General features: G+C 46.5%; 1 protein-coding gene across 1 annotated transcript in view; it reads right to left on the reverse strand.

Annotated features, from left to right (window-relative positions):
* Positions 1 to 491: 491 nt before the first annotated feature.
* LOC147692274 (uncharacterized) overlaps positions 492 to 21971 on the reverse strand; it is a 115734-nt gene continuing 94254 nt past the window's right edge. Inside the window, exon 2 of the transcript XR_015299818.1 lies at positions 492 to 640. The gene's annotated coding sequence lies outside the window, so the exon portion shown is untranslated. The remainder of the gene's footprint in view (positions 641 to 21971) is intronic.

Genomic DNA, 21971 nt, shown 5'->3' on the forward strand with positions numbered 1-21971 from the left:
CATAGGAGGGCTATTCTTAATAGTGACAGTAAATATCCCCTGGTCGAAAATTCCATCAGGATAACAGCAATTTTTGGTTCTATGGTATTGACCATGTGGTACCCAATAAGAGGGGTGGTAAAATAGAGCTTACCCTGAGACACAATGAGGCAAGATGGATTTGTAAATTGAGGGCAATCACTCAAGGTTATAATACCGATGATAAAATGATTTTTTTTCTTTAGAATTGAACTGTCATATCGCTATTGTGGATACTGTTTACTTGGATTACATCTTAAGGAATATGATCTCGAGATGCTTTCTTGATCTGTGTTTTTAAAAGAAAGACCCTTATTTTTTTGTGACTGCAGAAACATATATATATATATATATATATATATATATATATATATATATATATATATATATATATATATATATATATATATATATATTACAGTAACTCTGTTTTTTCTGACAGCTTGCTGCAAACAAAATAACGAACTGGACCCAGTTAGGTAAATTTGCTTGCTTTATTCAGTCAAGTGCATCACTCCGTCCGCCATGACGCGTTTCGGGCCCTGAAGCCCTTGATCACATGACATGGTCAGCCAATCCTTGTGTATTTAACGTGCATACAGGTGTCATCTGACCACTGGGCCTGTAGAGATAAACAACAGACTTCAGCCTAATCCTGTATCACATCGGCTTCATGATGTTTTCTTACATAATGTAAACAGTTTTCAAATAATGCAAATGTACAACATTATCTCCATTCTTTCTCACCCTCTGACACCCTAACATTAAAATGCGGTTATAACATACAGCATTCTAATTTTCATTGCAAATTATCTCCTAGTGTGCAAATCTCACAAATAAATAAATAAATATCAATAAAACCAACACTTTTTATCATACAATAATTGTAAACAAATCATGTTCTGATCATATTTATACAATAAATAAATTAATTATTTGTGCAAATAAGCAAGATATGTGCACAATTCGCATCGAGATTTGCGCAACAAAACCAAATGTTTTTAGGGGGGATACGGAGAGGGTGGTGGGTGGGGAGTAAATTATAATAGTGCCCAAGTGGGCTAAATAGATGTTCAGGATACCTGCCTCTATACTGCCCTTACATAGTGGTTCAGTTCCTGTCGCACGTTTCTAGGAGTCAAAAATATAAGAAGAAGTGAATTAAAAAAAAACAATTTTGTGTTTTTCCCTTTCACCCTGTGAAAAGATCTAAAAACTGTTCTTCTCAATTTCATAAAAAATCAGTCTGATGCTCTGATGACTCTCTCTATTCATACTCATATACTCATGAATATTTCATGGTTCTTATATAAATGCTCCCTCCAATTGATGTTTTTATAGGCAGGTATATAGGTCCTCTGTGGAGTTGAGGCCATTTGGAGTCTTAGTATTCAGTTCTAGGATGTACCTGGTTTCCAGTACTCTCAGGCGGGCCTCCCTGTCCCCTCCCCTCCGGAGTGGCAGTACTGTATCTATTGCATAATAGCTGAGGCAGCCTAAGTCTCCCTTGTGGCAAGAATTGATGTGTCGCGCCACAGGGTAAGACTCATCCCTGTTGCTGACCGCCCGCATGTGCTGGAGTATGCGTTTGTGAACCTGCAGCTTGGTACTACCAACATACCGCAGGCCACACGCACACTCCAACACATACACGACAAAGTCAGTCTTGCATGTTATTTTCTTGGTTATAAGGGTTGGCACCTCAGTGAATGGGGTCATGTACGAAGTTTTGTTCTTCCCCATCGTGCATGCTTTGCATATGGCGCACTTAATGAACCCCTTACTTTTATGCAGCCAGTTGTCCTTGTTGGCTACTTCTGGGCTACTCTTCACAAGCATATCGCTCATTGACCTGGCTCTACTGTAAGTGATCGCTGGACGTTCTGCCAGAGTTCCACCTATCACGGGATCCCCCTTGATGATGTGCCAATTTCTGCCAATGATTTTTTGTAACTGCCTGTGTTGACGACTGTAAGCTGTAATCAGTCTTGGTTGGCCACCCTCACCACTCATCACCTTGCGGGTTCCATCCGGTCCCCCCTCCAAATCAGTGGTGGTACCTAGCTTATTGGCCCTCTTCATGGCTTTTTCAACTGTGATCAACGAATAGCCCCTTGCCAAAAATCTTTCTTTACAGCTCTCCTGCGCTGCTGAACACGACTCCTCTGTGCTGCATATTCTCCTGATCCTTAGCATCTCCCCGTAGGGGATGCTTCGGATCAGGTGAGCGGGGTGGTGGCTGGATGCATGCAAGACTGTGTTACCTGCTGTCATTTTGCGATGCAGCCTTGTCTGTAATTTACCCTCCTCAATGTGCACCTCCACATCAAGAAAGTTGACATTACTTCCACTGATCTCCCCAGTGAACCTCAAATTCAAGTTATTTGTATTAACATCAGTGATGAACTGCTCAGCCTCACTCTTTGATCCCCTCCATACTGGAAAGAGGTCATCAATAAATCTATACCATGACACTATGTTGTTTTTCATTACATCAGCAAAAGCGACTCCCAGGACCTGCTCCTCCCACAGCCCCATGTGCCAGCACGCATAGCTGGGGGAGAGGCAGGCCCCCATTGCTACTCCTCTTAACTGCTGAAAGACTTGATTCTGGAACAAGAAATAGTTATTGGTCAGGCACACTTCAATCATTTCCTTGATCATAGCATTATGTTCTAACATACAAGCTGGTCTATTGTTCAAAAAATGAGCCACTGCCTTCAGACCATCCTGATGGTTTATGCTTGTATATAATGTAGACACGTCAAGTGTGATTAGTAAATAATCTTCCTGCCAAACTACTGTTTTTACTTTCTCCAGAAAGACCATAGTGTCTCTCAAGTAGGATGGTAAAGTCTTAACATGCTCCTGGAGAAAATGGTCAATATAGCGTGATGTATTTTCAAAGGCTCCCTGTCTGGCCGAGATGATTGGCCTACCTGGTGGCTTTAACAGATCCTTATGAACCTTCTGGATCATGTAAAACACCGGCATTACTGGGTAATTAATCTTAAGGAACTTAAGTTTATCACCACTCAAGAGTCCTTTGCTCTTCCAACCATATAACTTGGAATTGAACTTGTCCCAAGCTGATTTTGCCTTTTGTAAATCGCTCCTACAATAACATTGCCTGTCATTGAGCTGTTGTAAAGCCTCCTCCATATGCAGGTGCAGGGGCCAGAGGACAATATTTCCCCCTTTGTCCGATTGCCTGATGATTATATTGCTCCTGCTCTGTAATTTCTTCATTAAACTACCATAGGCATTGTTATGTTTTTGATTTTTCTTATCCTCGCTCAATGATGATTTGTGGAGCTTTTTTTTATCTCTGCTGTTACAAGTTCATTAAAGACATCGATACTGTCATGGACCAATATTGGATTGAACGTTGATTTAGGTCTAAATGGAGTTGCCCCTGGGGCATTAGTTCTCAAAGGTCTCTCTTCGTCCACAGCCCCCTCCGTCCCGCCTTCCCTATTCAGTTCTTGCAAGTCACAATGAAGATCATACTCCCCAGCTGTGACTGTCATAGATTCAACACCTCCCAATGTCATTCATAGCAGAGGTTTTGCGGGTCTTGCTCTTATTTACCAGGTATAGTTTCCTCAGTTTTAGCTTTCTTACGAATTTGGTACGGGCATAGTTGAAGGTACTGGGTGGGCAATATGTTAGACCTAATGACAACGTTCTAATCTCCCCTGGACTTAAATGCATGTCTGTAAGATTTATTACTGTCATTGCATCTCTTACTTGTTTCATTGCTGGCGGTTCTATCTCTTGCGGATTTTCTTCTTTGGCGCTGGATCTCCTGCTGGGCCTCGTTGTCCTGCACTTCCTGCGCTGCCTGCGCTTGAGGTTGTTCCTTTGGTTGCTGCAGAGCTTGCAGCGTGGGATCTCAGCGTTTGTTTGCGGTCCTTGTGAAGGCAGTCCACCTCCTGAGCCAACGACCGCTTTGTAAACCCCAACTGCCTGCTTGCTACCCGTTGTTCCGGTTCAGAGTCACTGCCCGCCACAGAGCTGATATCAGTAGAGGACGCCGAGGTATGTCCTATATTTATGGCCCCCTGTGGTGTTTGTGATGTGATGGTGCTTTTGGGAGGATCATATTTTCGTGAGAACGTAAATATACGCCCATTCTGGTAGTCCAGCTTGTCACGCTGGAACTTGAAAGTTTTCCGTTTTTTTATAACGTCCTCTTCTTTGGCCAGCCTCACCAACATCTCCTCCCTAAGTTTATTTTCTTGTGTCTGTTCGGCCAATGCTCCGATTTGCTTATTCAGGTCCATGATTTTCTTTTGCACATTCGCCCCATCACTTTCTGCATATTTGATAAGTATCCTTAATAGACGACTCAAGTTATCGAGATTACACTGCTCCCATTTCTGCAGCATATTCGGGTCGGGATTCTCGAAGCTGGGGGCCAGCATTATACGCTAACCGAGTGGGTTACGACCCACCTCCAAGTAGGGGGAGAGAGACTTCTGCTCTTACCACTTGGCTTGTTCTGTCCTCATGGCCTTCTCCAGCTGTTTAAATAAATCCCGTATTTTGCTGCCCCCTACTTCGGTTTGTGGTATGCAACCTGGGAGTTAAGCATCACTTATTGGTGAGTCGTCGAACATGTCGACTGCTGCCTCCTCTCTGTTCCTGACCACGTCTGTGGCGGCCATTGTGATGCACTGGTTTTATTTCCAAACTTACAGCACCCGGTCTGCCGAGCCCCTTGTCCAACGTGGCACCGCTCGTTATATATATAACTGTTTGAAAATCAGGACATCATAGCTATTTTCTGCTGATAAAGTTCTCCTTGGTTTGCTACCTTTGTGGCTTGTATGGGCCTAGATATATGGGTTGACATATTTCTAAGATCCTTATAATTTGTGCGTCTTTTCTAGTTTCTCTTGTAGGGTGGATCTAAACTACTCTGTGGTATTTGTGTTTAACATACCGGTTGAAGGAATAAAGTAGACTACATTTTCTGACTGTTACTCTTTCATTGTATATACCTCTGGAATATGTCTGTTCATACATCCGGTTTTCTCGATTTATATTTTTATGAAAACTCTGGGTGCTTAGATTGTATTTTTTATTAATTTGATTCTCTTTAACTTTTTAGCGTTCAAATTGATATATACATATTTCTTCAAGCCTCGTGGTTTTTCTGGGAAGATTGTCTTATAATCTTCTTTTTGGCATCTTTATTGTTTCTGTCACCGCACAGCCATACTTCAAATTATATCTGGTTTTGGTTAGTGTTTTGGATCGCTCTCGGATGCCGGTGTTCTAACGAGCAGTGTACCCCTATCGAGCGCTGTACCCCCTATGTCAGACAACGTCACAGGGGGTGCAGCGATTCTCAGACTCAAGCTATCGGCCGTCGTTCCCCCATCGAGCTTTGTACCCCCTACGACCCGGGGGAGGAGCTGTTCATTGTTCATTGGAGCTTGTGGGAGACGGTCGCTGTGTTTATCCACGCCCGCCATTAGTTTCTAAAAGCGGAATTATGCGCGCAATTATTTCAAATTGATGGAAATAAGTTTTGTAACATGTTAATATGAATATTTGTAAAGTATTTTTTGTTCTTTCACATATTATTTTAATCGGTCATTTTTGATTATCTAAATTTTGTTACACCACGTCACAGGGTAGGAGTTGTTCATAGTACGCTGTAGGTTCTGGGAGACGGTCGCTGTGCTTATCCACGCCTGCCAGTAGTTTGTAAAAGTGGAATTGCGCGTGCATTTATTTGAAATTGATGGAATTAATTTTGGACACATGTTCTTTCCATGTATAAAGCAAGTTTTTTTCACATCTTGTTCTAATCGTTCTTTTTAATTCTGTAAAGTTTGACAAACATGTTTTTTTTAAATTGTTTTTATAATATAAAATGTATAGTATAATATTTATCTTTTAATTTCTTATGCAATATATAATACATGTTATAAAATATAATGATATAATAATTATGAAGAATTTATTATAATTACTTATAATAATAAATAATAAATATATAATATTTTTGATTTTTAATTTTTTGTCAAAAGGGAGCTTATATCAGCCGATTGTAGTTTGCCTGTGTGTGTGTGTGTGTGTGTTTACTAAGCTTTGTCTGACGTTGATGGGTAGCAGGTAGTATTTGTGCTCCCTGTTCTTTTGTATACCCCTTTGGTGAAAAGGGATCTTAAACAGTCCTGTTCTATGTTTTAATTGTGTGTTTGCTAGGGTTTGGCTGGCGTTAATTGTGAGCAGCTTGTATTTCTGCTTACTTTGGTTTTCTGTACCCCCTAAGTCAAAAGGGAGTTTATACAGGCCTGTTCTTGGTTTTTAGTGTGTGTTCACTAGGGATCGGCTGGTGTTCATTGTCAGTATTTCTGATCACCGTGGTTTTGTGTACCCCCCAAGTCAAAAGGGTTCTGCTGGTGTTCCAGGTTTGAACTGTGTGTTCACTAGGGTTCGTCTGGCATTCATTGGGGAGCAGCTAGTATTTCTGCTGACCGCGGTTTTCTGTACCCCCTAACTCCAAAAGTGAGCTTATACAGGCCTGTTCTAGGATTTTATTGTACGTTAGCTAGGGTTCGGCTGGTGATACTGGTGGGAAGGTAGTATTTCTGCTCAGCGTGGTTGTGTCTACCCCCCAAACTCATAAAGGGAGCTTATACAGGCCTTTTCTACTTTGCCAGTGTGCGTGGACTAGGGTTTGGCTGGTGTTGATGGGGAGCGGGTAGTATTTATGCTCACCGTGGTTATTGTGTCCCTCCTAACTCCAAAGGGAGCTTATACTGGTCTTTTCTACTTTGCCAGTGTGCGTGGACTAGGGTTTGGCTGGCGTTCATGGGGGGCGGGTATTATTTATGCTCACCGTGGTTGTGTGTACCCCCTAATTCATAAAGGGAGCTTATACAGGTCTTTTCTACTTTGCCAGTGTGTGTGGACTAGGGTTTGGCTGGCCTTCATGGGGGGCGGGTAGTATTTATGCTCACCGTGGTTATTTATGTCCCTCCTAACTCCAAAGGGAGCTTATACTGGCCTTTTATACTTTGCCAGTGTGCGTGGACTAGGGTTTGGCTCGTGTTGATGGGGAGCGGGTAGTATTTATGCTCACCGTGGTTATTTATGTCCCTCCTAACTCCAAAGGGAGCTTATACTGGCCTTTTCTACTTTGTCAGTGTGCGTGGGCTAGGGTTTGGCTGGTGTTGATGGGGAGCGGGTAGTATTTATGCTCACCATGGTTACTTATGTCCCTCCTAACTCCAAAGGGAGCTTATACTGGCCTTTTATACTTTGCCAGTGTGCGTGGACTAGGGTATGGCTGGCGTTCATGGGGGGTAGGTAGTATTTATGCTCACCGTGGTTTTGTGTACCCCCTAAGTCATAAAGGGAGCTTATACTCGCCTTTTATACTTTGCCAGTGTGCGTGGACTAGGGTTTGGCTGGCGTTCATGGGGGGCGGGTAGTATTTATGCTCACCGTGGTTATTTATGTCCCTCCTAACTCCAAAGGGAGCTTATACTGGCCTTTTATACTTTGCCAGTGTGCGTGGACTAGGGTTTGGCTGGCATTCATGGGGGGCAGGTAGTATTTATGCTCACTGTGGTTTTGTGTACCCCCTAAGTCATAAAGGGAGCTTATACTCGCCTTTTATACTTTGCCAGTGTGCGTGGACTAGGGTTTGGCTGGCGTTCAAGGGAGGTAGGTAGTATTTATGCTCACCGTGGTTTGTGTACCCCCTAAGTCATAAAGGGAGCTTATACTCGCCTTTTATACTTTGACAGTGTGCGTGGACTAGGGTTTGGCTGGCGTTCACGGGGGGCGGGTAGTATTTATGCTCACCGTGGTTATTTATGTCCCTCCTAACTCCAAAGGAAGCTTATACTGGTCTTTTCTACTTTGCCAGTGTGCATGGACTAGGGTTTGGCTGGCGTTCATGGGGGGCGGGTATTATTTATGCTCACCGTGGTTGTGTGTACCCCCTAAGTCATAAAGGGAGCTTATACAGGTCTTTTCTACTTTGCCAGTGTGTGTGGACTAGGGTTTGGCTGGCGTTCATGGGGGGCGGGTAGTATTTATGCTCACCGTGGTTTTGTGTACCCCTAAGTCATAAACGGAGCTTATACTGGCCTTTTATACTTTGCCAGTGTGCGTGCACTAGGATTTGGCTGGTGTTGATGGGGGGCGGGTAGTATTTATGCTCACCGTGGTTATTTATGTCCCTCCTAACTCCAAAGGGAGCTTATACTGGCCTTTTCTACTTTGTCAGTGTGCGTGGGCTAGGGTTTGGCTGGTGTTGATGGGGAGCGGGTAGTATTTATGCTCATCGTGGTTATTTATGTCCCTCCTAACTCCAAAGGGAGCTTAAACTGGCCTTTTATACTTTGCCAGTGTGTGTGGACTAGGGTTTGGCTGGCATTCATGGGGGGCAGGTAGTATTTATGCTCACCGTGGTTTTGTGTACCCCCTAAGTCATAAAGGGAGCTTATACTCGCCTTTTATACTTTGCCAGTGTGCGTGGACTAGGGTTTGGCTGGTGTTCATGGGGGGCGGGTAGTATTTATGCTCACAGTGGTTATTTATGTCCCTCCTAACTCCAAAGGGAGCTTATACTGGCCTTTTATACTTTGCCAGTGTGCGTGGACTAGGGTTTGGCTGGTGTTGATGGGGAGCGGGTAGTATTTATGCTCACCATGGTTATTTATGTTCCCTCCTAACTCCAAAGGGAGCTTATACTGGCCTTTTCTACTTTGCCAGTGTGCGTGGGCTAGGGTTTGGCTGGTGTTGATGGGGAGCGGGTAGTATTTATGCTCACAGTGGTTATTTATGTCCCTCCTAACTCCAAAGGGAGCTTATACTGGCCTTTCATACTTTGCCAGTGTGCGTGGACTAGGGTTTGGCTGGTGTTGATGGGGAGCGGGTAGTATTTATGCTCACCGTGGTTATTTATGTCCCTCCTAACTCCAAAGGGAGCTTATACTGGCCTTTTCTACTTTGCCAGTGCGCGTGGGCTAGGGTTTGGCTGGTGTTGATGGGGAGCAGGTAGTATTTATGCTCACCATGGTTATTTATGTCCCTCCTAACTCCAAAGGGAGCTTATACTGGCCTTTTATACTTTGCCAGTGTGCGTGGACTAGGGTTTGGCTGGCGTTCATGGGGGGCAGATAGTATTTATGCTCACCGTGGTTTTGTGTACCCCCTAAGTCATAAAGGGAGCTTATACTCACCTTTTATACTTTGCCAGTGTGCGTGGACTAGGGTTTGGCTGGTGTTCATGGGGGGCGGGTAGTATTTATGCTCACAGTGGGTATTTATGTCCCTCCTAACTCCAAAGGGAGCTTATACTGGCCTTTTATACTTTGCCAGTGTGCGTGGACTAGGGTTTGGCTGGTGTTGATGAGGAGCGGGTAGTATTTATGCTCACTGTGGTTATTTATGTCCCTCCTAACTCCAAAGTGAGCTTATACTGGCCTTTTCTACTTTGCCAGTGTGCGTGGGCTAGGGTTTGGCTGGTGTTGATGGGGAGCGGGTAGTATTAATGCTCACTGTGGTTATTTATGTCCCTCCTAACTCCAAAGGGAGCTTATACTGGCCTGTTATACTTTGCCAGTGTGCGTGGACTAGGGTTTGGCTGGTGTTGATGGGGAGCGGGTAGTATTTATGCTCACCGTGGTTATTTATGTCCCTCCTAACTCCAAAGGGAGCTTATACTGGCCTTTTCTACTTTGCCAGTGTGCGTGGGCTAGGGTTTGGCTGGTGTTGATGGGGAGCGGGTAGTATTTATGCTCACCATGGTTATTTATGTCCCTCCTAACTCCAAAGGGAGCTTATACTGGCCTTTTATACTTTGCCAGTGTGCGTGGACTAGGGTTTGGCTGGCGTTCATGGGGGGTAGGTAGTATTTATGCTCACCGTGGTTTTGTGTACCCCCTAAGTCATAAAGGGAGCTTATACTCGCCTTTTATACTTTGCCAGTGTGCGTGGACTAGGGTTTGGCTGGCATTCATGGGGGGCGGGTAGTATTTATGCTCACCGTGGTTATTTATGTCCCTCCTAACTCCAAAGGGAGCTTATACTGGCCTTTTCTACTTTGTCAGTGTGCGTGGGCTAGGGTTTGGCTGGTGTTGATGGGGAGCGGGTAGTATTTATGCTCATCGTGGTTATTTATGTCCCTCCTGACTCCAAAGGGAGCTTAAACTGGCCTTTTATACTTTGCCAGTGTGCGTGGACTAGGGTTTGGCTGGCGTTCATGGGGGGCAGGTAGTATTTATGCACACGGTGGTTTGTGTACCCCCTAAGTCATAAAGGGAGCTTATACTCGCCTTTTATACTTTGCCAGTGTGCGTGGACTAGGGTTTGGCTGGTGTTCATGGGGGGCGGGTAGTATTTATGCTCACAGTGGTTATTTATGTCCCTCCTAACTCCAAAGGGAGCTTATACTGGCCTTTTATACTTTGCCAGTGTGCGTAGACTAGGGTTTGGCTGGTGTTGATGGGGAGCGGGTAGTATTTATGCTCACCATGGTTATTTATGTTCCCTCCTAACTCCAAAGGGAGCTTATACTGGCCTTTTCTACTTTGCCAGTGTGCGTGGGCTAGGGTTTGGCTGGTGTTGATGGGGAGCGGGTAGTATTTATGCTCACAGTGGTTATTTATGTCCCTCCTAACTCCAAAGGGAGCTTATACTGGCCTTTCATACTTTGCCAGTGTGCGTGGACTAGGGTTTGGCTGGTGTTGATGGGGAGCGGGTAGTATTTATGCTCACCGTGGTTATTTATGTCCCTCCTAACTCCAAAGGGAGCTTATACTGGCCTTTTCTACTTTGCCAGTGCGCGTGGGCTAGGGTTTGGCTGGTGTTGATGGGGAGCGGGTAGTATTTATGCTCACCATGGTTATTTATGTCCCTCCTAACTCCAAAGGGAGCTTATACTGGCCTTTTATACTTTGCCAGTGTGCGTGGACTAGGGTTTGGCTGGCGTTCATGGAGGGCAGATAGTATTTATGCTCACCGTGGTTTTGTGTACCCCCTAAGTCATAAAGGGAGCTTATACTCGCCTTTTATACTTTGCCAGTGTGCGTGGACTAGGGTTTGGCTGGCGTTCATGGGGGGCGGGTAGTATTTATGCTCACCGTGGTTATTTATGTCCCTCCTAACTCCAAAGGGAGCTTATACTGGCCTTTTATACTTTGCCAGTGTGCGTGGACTAGGGTTTGGCTGGCGTTCATGGGGGGCAGGTAGTATTTATGCTCACTGTGGTTTTGTGTACCCCCTAAGTCATAAAGGGAGGTTATACTCGCCTTTTATACTTTGCCAGTGTGCGTGGGCTAGGGTTTGGCTGGGGTTGATGGGGAGCGGGTAGTATTAATGCTCACCGTGGTTATTTATGTCCCTCCTAACTCCAAAGGGAGCTTATACTGGCCTTTTCTACTTCGCCAGTGTGCGTGGGCTAGGGTTTGGCTAGTGTTGATGGGGAGCGGGTAGTATTTATGCTCACCGTGGTTATTTATGTCCCTCCTAACTCCAAAGGGAGCTTATACTGGCCTTTTATACTTTGCCAGTGTGCGTGGACTAGGGTTTGGCTCGTGTTGATGGGGAGCGGGTAGTATTTATGCTCACCGTGGTTATTTATGTCCCTCCTAACTCCAAAGGGAGCTTATACTGGCCTTTTCTACTTTGTCAGTGTGCGTGGGCTAGGGTTTGGCTGGTGTTGATGGGGAGCGGGTAGTATTTATGCTCACCATGGTTATTTATGTCCCTCCTAACTCCAAAGGGAGCTTATACTGGCCTTTTATACTTTGCCAGTGTGCGTGGACTAGGGTATGGCTGGCGTTCATGGGGGGTAGGTAGTATTTATGCTCACCGTGGTTTTGTGTACCCCCTAAGTCATAAAGGGAGCTTATACTCGCCTTTTATACTTTGCCAGTGTGCGTGGACTAGGGTTTGGCTGGCGTTCATGGGGGGCGGGTAGTATTTATGCTCACCGTGGTTATTTATGTCCCTCCTAACTCCAAAGGGAGCTTATACTGGCCTTTTATACTTTGCCAGTGTGCGTGGACTAGGGTTTGGCTGGCGTTCATGGGGGGCAGGTAGTATTTATGCTCACTGTGGTTTTGTGTACCCCCTAAGTCATAAAGGGAGCTTATACTCGCCTTTTATACTTTGCCAGTGTGCGTGGACTAGGGTTTGGCTGGCGTTCAAGGGAGGTAGGTAGTATTTATGCTCACCGTGGTTTGTGTACCCCCTAAGTCATAAAGGGAGCTTATACTCGCCTTTTATACTTTGACAGTGTGCGTGGACTAGGGTTTGGCTGGCGTTCATGGGGGGCGGGTAGTATTTATGCTCACCGTGGTTATTTATGTCCCTCCTAACTCCAAAGGAAGCTTATACTGGTCTTTTCTACTTTGCCAGTGTGCATGGACTAGGGTTTTGCTGGCGTTCATGGGGGGCGGGTATTATTTATGCTCACCGTGGTTGTGTGTACCCCCTAAGTCATAAAGGGAGCTTATACAGGTCTTTTCTACTTTGCCAGTGTGTGTGGACTAGGGTTTGGCTGGCGTTCATGGGGGGCGGGTAGTATTTATGCTCACCGTGGTTTTGTGTACCCCTAAGTCATAAACGGAGCTTATACTGGCCTTTTATACTTTGCCAGTGTGCGTGGACTAGGATTTGGCTGGTGTTGATGGGGGGCGGGTAGTATTTATGCTCACCGTGGTTATTTATGTCCCTTCTAACTCCAAAGGGAGCTTATACTGGCCTTTTCTACTTTGTCAGTGTGCGTGGGCTAGGGTTTGGCTGGTGTTGATGGGGAGCGGGTAGTATTTATGCTCATCGTGGTTATTTATGTCCCTCCTAACTCCAAAGGGAGCTTTAACTGGCCTTTTATACTTTGCCAGTGTGCGTGGACTAGGGTTTGGCTGGCGTTCATGGGGGGCAGGTAGTATTTATGCTCACCGTGGTTTTGTGTACCCCCTAAGTCATAAAGGGAGCTTATACTCGCCTTTTATACTTTGCCAGTGTGCGTGGACTAGGGTTTGGCTGGTGTTCATGGGGGGCGGGTAGTATTTATGCTCACAGTGGTTATTTATGTCCCTCCTAACTCCAAAGGGAGCTTATACTGGCCTTTTATACTTTGCCAGTGTGCGTGGACTAGGGTTTGGCTGGTGTTGATGGGGAGCGGGTAGTATTTATGCTCACCATGGTTATTTATGTTCCCTCCTAACTCCAAAGGGAGCTTATACTGGCCTTTTCTACTTTGCCAGTGTGCGTGGGCTAGGGTTTGGCTGGTGTTGATGGGGAGCGGGTAGTATTTATGCTCACAGTGGTTATTTATGTCCCTCCTAACTCCAAAGGGAGCTTATACTGGCCTTTCATACTTTGCCAGTGTGCATGGACTAGGGTTTGGCTGGTGTTGATGGGGAGCGGGTAGTATTTATGCTCACCGTGGTTATTTATGTCCCTCCTAACTCCAAAGGGAGCTTATACTGGCCTTTTCTACTTTGCCAGTGCGCGTGGGCTAGGGTTTGGCTGGTGTTGATGGGGAGCGGGTAGTATTTATGCTCACCATGGTTATTTATGTCCCTCCTAACTCCAAAGGGAGCTTATACTGGCCTTTTATACTTTGCCAGTGTGCGTGGACTAGGGTTTGGCTGGCGTTCATGGGGGGCAGATAGTATTTATGCTCACCGTGGTTTTGTGTACCCCCTAAGTCATAAAGGGAGCTTATACTCACCTTTTATACTTTGCCAGTGTGCGTGGACTAGGGTTTGGCTGGTGTTCATGGGGGGCGGGTAGTATTTATGCTCACAGTGGTTATTTATGTCCCTCCTAACTCCAAAGGGAGCTTATACTGGCCTTTTATACTTTGCCAGTGTGCGTGGACTAGGGTTTGGCTGGTGTTGATGGGGAGCGGGTAGTATTTATGCTCACTGTGGTTATTTATGTCCCTCCTAACTCCAAAGTGAGCTTATACTGGCCTTTTCTACTTTGCCAGTGTGCGTGGGCTAGGGTTTGGCTGGTGTTGATGGGGAGCGGGTAGTATTAATGCTCACCGTGGTTATTTAAGTCCCTCCTAACTCCAAAGGGAGCTTATACTGGCCTGTTATACTTTGCCAGTGTGCGTGGACTAGGGTTTGGCTGGTGTTGATGGGGAGCGGGTAGTATTTATGCTCACCGTGGTTATTTATGTCCCTCCTAACTCCAAAGGGAGCTTATACTGGCCTTTTCTACTTTGCCAGTGTGCGTGGGCTAGGGTTTGGCTGGTGTTGATGGGGAGCGGGTAGTATTTATGCTCACCATGGTTATTTATGTCCCTCCTAACTCCAAAGGGAGCTTATACTGGCCTTTTATACTTTGCCAGTGTGCGTGGACTAGGGTTTGGCTGGCGTTCATGGGGGGTAGGTAGTATTTATGCTCACCGTGGTTTTGTGTACCCCCTAAGTCATAAAGGGAGCTTATACTCACCTTTTATACTTTGCCAGTGTGCGTGGACTAGGGTTTGGCTGGAGTTCATGAGGGGCGGGTAGTATTTATGCTCACCGTGGTTATTTATGTCCCTCCTAACTCCAAAGGGAGCTTATACTGGCCTTTTCTACTTTGTCAGTGTGCGTGGGCTAGGGTTTGGCTGGTGTTGATGGGGAGCGGGTAGTATTTATGCTCATCGTGGTTATTTATGTCCCTCCTAACTCCAAAGGGAGCTTAAACTGGCCTTTTATACTTTGCCAGTGTGCGTGGACTAGGGTTTGGCTGGCGTTCATGGGGGGCAGGTAGTATTTATGCTCACCGTGGTTTTGTGTACCCCCTAAGTCATAAAGGGAGCTTATACTCACCTTTTATACTTTGCCAGTGTGCGTGGACTAGGGTTTGGCTGGTGTTCATGGGGGGCGGGTAGTATTTATGCTCACAGTGGTTATTTATGTCCCTCCTAACTCCAAAGGGAGCTTATACTGGCCTTTTATACTTTGCCAGTGTGCGTGGACTAGGGTTTGGCTGGTGTTGATGGGGAGCGGGTAGTATTTATGCTCACTGTGGTTATTTATGTCCCTCCTAACTCCAAAGTGAGCTTATACTGGCCTTTTCTACTTTGCCAGTGTGCGTGGGCTAGGGTTTGGCTGGTGTTGATGGGGAGCGGGTAGTATTAATGCTCACTGTGGTTCTTTATGTCCCTCCTAACTCCAAAGGGAGCTTATACTGGCCTGTTATACTTTGCCAGTGTGCGTGGACTAGGGTTTGGCTAGTGTTGATGGGGAGCGGGTAGTATTTATGCTCACTGTGGTTATTTATGTCCCTCCTAACTCCAAAGGGAGCTTATACTGGCCTTTTCTACTTTGCCAGTGTGCGTGGGCTAGGGTTTGGCTGGTGTTGATGGGGAGCGGGTAGTATTTATGCTCACCATGGTTATTTATGTCCCTCCTAACTCCAAAGGGAGCTTATACTGGCCTTTTATACTTTGCCAGTGTGCGTGGACTAGGGTTTGGCTGGCGTTCATGGGGGGTAGGTAGTATTTATGCTCACCGTGGTTTTGTGTACCCCCTAAGTCATAAAGGGAGCTTATACTCGCCTTTTATACTTTGCCAGTGTGCGTGGACTAGGGTTTGGCTGGTGTTCATGGGGGGCGGGTAGTATTTATGCTCACAGTGGTTATTTATGTCCCTCCTAACTCCAAAGGGAGCTTATACTGGCCTTTTATACTTTGCCAGTGTGCGTGGACTAGGGTTTGGCTGGTGTTGATGGGGAGCGGGTAGTATTTATGCTCACCATGGTTATTTATGTTCCCTCCTAACTCCAAAGGGAGCTTATACTGGCCTTTTCTACTTTGCCAGTGTGCGTGGGCTAGGGTTTGGCTGGTGTTGATGGGGAGCGGGTAGTATTTATGCTCACAGTGGTTATTTATGTCCCTCCTAACTCCAAAGGGAGCTTATACTGGCCTTTCATACTTTGCCAGTGTGCGTGGACTAGGGTTTGGCTGGTGTTGATGGGGAGCGGGTAGTATTTATGCTCACCGTGGTTATTTATGTCCCTCCTAACTCCAAAGGGAGCTTATACTGGCCTTTTCTACTTTGCCAGTGCGCGTGGGCTAGGGTTTGGCTGGTGTTGATGGGGAGCGGGTAGTATTTATGCTCACCATGGTTATTTATGTCCCTCCTAACTCCAAAGGGAGCTTATACTGGCCTTTTATACTTTGCCAGTGTGCGTGGACTAGGGTTTGGCTGGCGTTCATGGAGGGCAGATAGTATTTATGCTCACCGTGGTTTTGTGTACCCCCTAAGTCATAAAGGGAGCTTATACTCGCCTTTTATACTTTGCCAGTGTGCGTGGACTAGGGTTTGGCTGGCGTTCATGGGGGGCGGGTAGTATTTATGCTCACCGTGGTTATTTATGTCCCTCCTAACTCCAAAGGGAGCTTATACTGGCCTTTTATACTTTGCCAGTGTGCGTGGACTAGGGTTTGGCTGGCGTTCAAGGGGGGCAGGTAGTATTTATGCTCACTGTGGTTTTGTGTACCCCCTAAGTCATAAAGGGAGCTTATACTCGCCTTTTATACTTTGCCAGTGTGCGTGGGCTAGGGTTTGGCTGGGGTTGATGGGGAGCGGGTAGTATTAATGCTCACCGTGGTTATTTATGTCCCTCCTAACTCCAAAGGGAGCTTATACTGGCCTTTTCTACTTCGCCAGTGTGCGTGGGCTAGGGTTTGGCTAGTGTTGATGGGGAGCGGGTAGTATTTATGCTCACCGTGGTTATTTATGTCCCTCCTAACTCCAAAGGGAGCTTATACTGGCCTTTTATACTTTGCCAGTGTGCGTGGACTAGGGTTTGGCTGGTGTTGATGGGGAGCGGGTAGTATTTATGCTCACCGTGGTTATTTATGTCCCTCCTAACTCCAAAGGGAGCTTATACTGGCCTTTTCTACTTTGTCAGTGTGCGTGGGCTAGGGTTTGGCTGGTGTTGATGGGGAGCGGGTAGTATTTATGCTCACCATGGTTATTTATGTCCCTCCTAACTCCAAAGGGAGCTTATACTGGCCTTTTATACTTTGCCAGTGTGCGTGGACTAGGGTATGGCTGGCGTTCATGGGGGGTAGGTAGTATTTATGCTCACCGTGGTTTTGTGTACCCCCTAAGTCATAAAGGGAGCTTATACTCGCCTTTTATACTTTGCCAGTGTGCGTGGACTAGGGTTTGGCTGGCGTTCATGGGGGGCGGGTAGTATTTATGCTCACCGTGGTTATTTATGTCCCTCCTAACTCCAAAGGGAGCTTATACTGGCCTTTTATACTTTGCCAGTGTGCGTGGACTAGGGTTTGGCTGGCGTTCATGGGGGGCAGGTAGTATTTATGCTCACTGTGGTTTTGTGTACCCCCTAAGTCATAAAGGGAGCTTATACTCGCCTTTTATACTTTGCCAGTGTGCGTGGACTAGGGTTTGGCTGGCGTTCAAGGGAGGTAGGTAGTATTTATGCTCACCGTGGTTTGTGTACCCCCTAAGTCATAAAGGGAGCTTATACTCGCCTTTTATACTTTGACAGTGTGCGTGGACTAGGGTTTGGCTGGCGTTCATGGGGGGCGGGTAGTATTTATGCTCACCGTGGTTATTTATGTCCCTCCTAACTCCAAAGGAAGCTTATACTGGTCTTTTCTACTTTGCCAGTGTGCATGGACTAGGGTTTTGCTGGCGTTCATGGGGAGCGGGTATTATTTATGCTCACCGTGGTTGTGTGTACCCCCTAAGTCATAAAGGGAGCTTATACAGGTCTTTTCTACTTTGCCAGTGTGTGTGGACTAGGGTTTGGCTGGCGTTCATGGGGGGCGGGTAGTATTTATGCTCACCGTGGTTTTGTGTACCCCTAAGTCATAAACGGAGCTTATACTGGCCTTTTATACTTTGCCAGTGTGCGTGGACTAGGATTTGGCTGGTGTTGATGGGGGGCGGGTAGTATTTATGCTCACCGTGGTTATTTATGTCCCTTCTAACTCCAAAGGGAGCTTATACTGGCCTTTTCTACTTTGTCAGTGTGCGTGGGCTAGGGTTTGGCTGGTGTTGATGGGGAGCGGGTAGTATTTATGCTCATCGTGGTTATTTATTTCCCTCCTAACTCCAAAGGGAGCTTAAACTGGCCTTTTATACTTTGCCAGTGTGCGTGGACTAGGGTTTGGCTGGCGTTCATGGGGGGCAGGTAGTATTTATGCTCACCGTGGTTTTGTGTACCCCCTAAGTCATAAAGGGAGCTTATACTCGCCTTTTATACTTTGCCAGTGTGCGTGGACTAGGGTTTGGCTGGTGTTCATGGGGGGCGGGTAGTATTTATGCTCACAGTGGTTATTTATGTCCCTCCTAACTCCAAAGGGAGCTTATACTGGCCTTTTATACTTTGCCAGTGTGCGTGGACTAGGGTTTGGCTGGTGTTGATGGGGAGCGGGTAGTATTTATGCTCACCATGGTTATTTATGTTCCCTCCTAACTCCAAAGGGAGCTTATACTGGCCTTTTCTACTTTGCCAGTGTGCGTGGGCTAGGGTTTGGCTGGTGTTGATGGGGAGCGGGTAGTATTTATGCTCACAGTGGTTATTTATGTCCCTCCTAACTCCAAAGGGAGCTTATACTGGCCTTTCATACTTTGCCAGTGTGCATGGACTAGGGTTTGGCTGGTGTTGATGGGGAGCGGGTAGTATTTATGCTCACCGTGGTTATTTATGTCCCTCCTAACTCCAAAGGGAGCTTATACTGGCCTTTTCTACTTTGCCAGTGCGCTTGGGCTAGGGTTTGGCTGGTGTTGATGGGGAGCGGGTAGTATTTATGCTCACCATGGTTATTTATGTCCCTCCTAACTCCAAAGGGAGCTTATACTGGCCTTTTATACTTTGCCAGTGTGCGTGGACTAGGGTTTGGCTGGTGTTGATGGGGAGCGGGTAGTATTTATGCTCACTGTGGTTATTTATGTCCCTCCTAACTCCAAAGTGAGCTTATACTGGCCTTTTCTACTTTGCCAGTGTGCGTGGGCTAGGGTTTGGCTGGTGTTGATGGGGAGCGGGTAGTATTAATGCTCACCGTGGTTATTTATGTCCCTCCTAACTCCAAAGGGAGCTTATACTGGCCTGTTATACTTTGCCAGTGTGCGTGGACTAGGGTTTGGCTGGTGTTGATGGGGAGCGGGTAGTATTTATGCTCACCGTGGTTATTTATGTCCCTCCTAACTCCAAAGGGAGCTTATACTGGCCTTTTCTACTTTGCCAGTGTGCGTGGGCTAGGGTTTGGCTGGTGTTGATGGGGAGCGGGTAGTATTTATGCTCACCATGGTTATTTATGTCCCTCCTAACTCCAAAGGGAGCTTATACTGGCCTTTTATACTTTGCCAGTGTGCGTGGACTAGGGTTTGGCTGGCGTTCATGGGGGGTAGGTAGTATTTATGCTCACCGTGGTTTTGTGTACCCCCTAAGCCATAAAGGGAGCTTATACTCACCTTTTATACTTTGCCAGTGTGCGTGGACTAGGGTTTGGCTGGCGTTCATGAGGGGCGGGTAGTATTTATGCTCACCGTGGTTATTTATGTCCCTCCTAACTCCAAAGGGAGCTTATACTGGCCTTTTCTACTTTGTCAGTGTGCGTGGGCTAGGGTTTGGCTGGTGTTGATGGGGAGCGGGTAGTATTTATGCTCATCGTGGTTATTTATGTCCCTCCTAACTCCAAAGGGAGCTTAAACTGGCCTTTTATACTTTGCCAGTGTGCGTAGACTAGGGTTTGGCTGGCGTTCATGGGGGGCAGGTAGTATTTATGCACACGGTGGTTTGTGTACCCCCTAAGTCATAAAGGGAGCTTATACTCGCCTTTTATACTTTGCCAGTGTGCGTGGACTAGGGTTTGGCTGGTGTTCATGGGGGGCGGGTAGTATTTATGCTCACAGTGGTTATTTATGTCCCTCCTAACTCCAAAGGGAGCTTATACTGGCCTTTTATACTTTGCCAGTGTGCGTGGACTAGGGTTTGGCTGGTGTTGATGGGGAGCGGGTAGTATTTATGCTCACCGTGGTTATTTATGTTCCCTCCTAACTCCAAAGGGAGCTTATACTGGCATTTTCTACTTTGCCAGTGTGCGTGGACTAGGGTTTGGCTGGTGTTGATGGGGAGCGGGTAGTATTTATGCTCACTGTGGTTATTTATGTCCCTCCTAACTCCAAAGTGAGCTTATGCTGGCCTTTTCTACTTTGCCAGTGTGCGTGGGCTAGGGTTTGGCTGGTGTTGATGGGGAGCGGGTAGTATTAATGCTCACCGTGGTTATTTATGTCCCTCCTAACTCCAAAGGGAGCTTATACTGGCCTGTTATACTTTGCCAGTGTGCGTGGACTAGGGTTTGGCTGGTGTTGATGGGGAGCGGGTAGTATTTATGCTCACCGTGGTTATTTATGTCCCTCCTAACTCCAAAGGGAGCTTATACTGGCCTTTTCTACTTTGCCAGTGTGCGTGGGCTAGGGTTTGGCTGGTGTTGATGGGGAGCGGGTAGTATTTATGCTCACCATGGTTATTTATGTCCCTCCTAACTCCAAAGGGAGCTTATACTGGCCTTTTATACTTTGCCAGTGTGCGTGGACTAGGGTTTGGCTGGCGTTCATGGGGGGTAGGTAGTATTTATGCTCACCGTGGTTTTGTGTACCCCCTAAGTCATAAAGGGAGCTTATACTCGCCTTTTATACTTTGCCAGTGTGCGTGGACTAGGGTTTGGCTGGCGTTCATGGGGGGCGGGTAGTATTTATGCTCACCGTGGTTATTTATGTCCCTCCTAACTCCAAAGGGAGCTTATACTGGCCTTTTCTACTTTGCCAGTGTGCGTGGGCTAGGGTTTGGCTGGTGTTGATGGGGAGCGGGTAGTATTAATGCTCACTGTGGTTTTGTGTACCCCCTAAGTCATAAAGGGAGCTTATACTCGCCTTTTATACTTTGCCAGTGTGCGTGGACTAGGGTTTGGCTGGTGTTGATGGGGAGCGGGTAGTATTTATGCTCACCGTGGTTATTTATGTCCCTCCTAACTCCAAAGGGAGCTTATACTGGCCTTTTCTACTTTGTCAGTGTGCGTGGGCTAGGGTTTGGCTGGTGTTGATGGGGAGCGGGTAGTATTTATGCTCATCGTGGTTATTTATTTCCCTCCTAACTCCAAAGGGAGCTTAAACTGGCCTTTTATACTTTGCCAGTGTGCGTGGACTAGGGTTTGGCTGGCGTTCATGGGGGGCAGGTAGTATTTATGCTCACCGTGGTTTTGTGTACCCCCTAAGTCATAAAGGGAGCTTATACTCGCCTTTTATACTTTGCCAGTGTGCGTGGACTAGGGTTTGGCTGGTGTTCATGGGGGGCGGGTAGTATTTATGCTCACAGTGGTTATTTATGTCCCTCCTAACTCCAAAGGGAGCTTATACTGGCCTTTTATACTTTGCCAGTGTGTGTGGACTAGGGTTTGGCTGGTGTTGATGGGGAGCGGGTAGTATTTATGCTCACCATGGTTATTTATGTTCCCTCCTAACTCCAAAGGGAGCTTATACTGGCCTTTTCTACTTTGCCAGTGTGCGTGGGCTAGGGTTTGGCTGGTGTTGATGGGGAGCGGGTAGTATTTATGCTCACAGTGGTTATTTATGTCCCTCCTAACTCCAAAGGGAGCTTATACTGGCCTTTCATACTTTGCCAGTGTGCATGGACTAGGGTTTGGCTGGTGTTGATGGGGAGCGGGTAGTATTTATGCTCACCGTGGTTATTTATGTCCCTCCTAACTCCAAAGGGAGCTTATACTGGCCTTTTCTACTTTGCCAGTGCGCTTGGGCTAGGGTTTGGCTGGTGTTGATGGGGAGCGGGTAGTATTTATGCTCACCATGGTTATTTATGTCCCTCCTAACTCCAAAGGGAGCTTATACTGGCCTTTTATACTTTGCCAGTGTGCGTGGACTAGGGTTTGGCTGGCGTTCATGGGGGGTAGGTAGTATTTATGCTCACCG

The sequence above is a fragment of the Lissotriton vulgaris genome, chromosome 9 (genome assembly GCF_964263255.1).
Source record: "Lissotriton vulgaris chromosome 9, aLisVul1.2, whole genome shotgun sequence".
NCBI classification, from domain to species: domain Eukaryota; kingdom Metazoa; phylum Chordata; class Amphibia; order Caudata; family Salamandridae; genus Lissotriton; species Lissotriton vulgaris.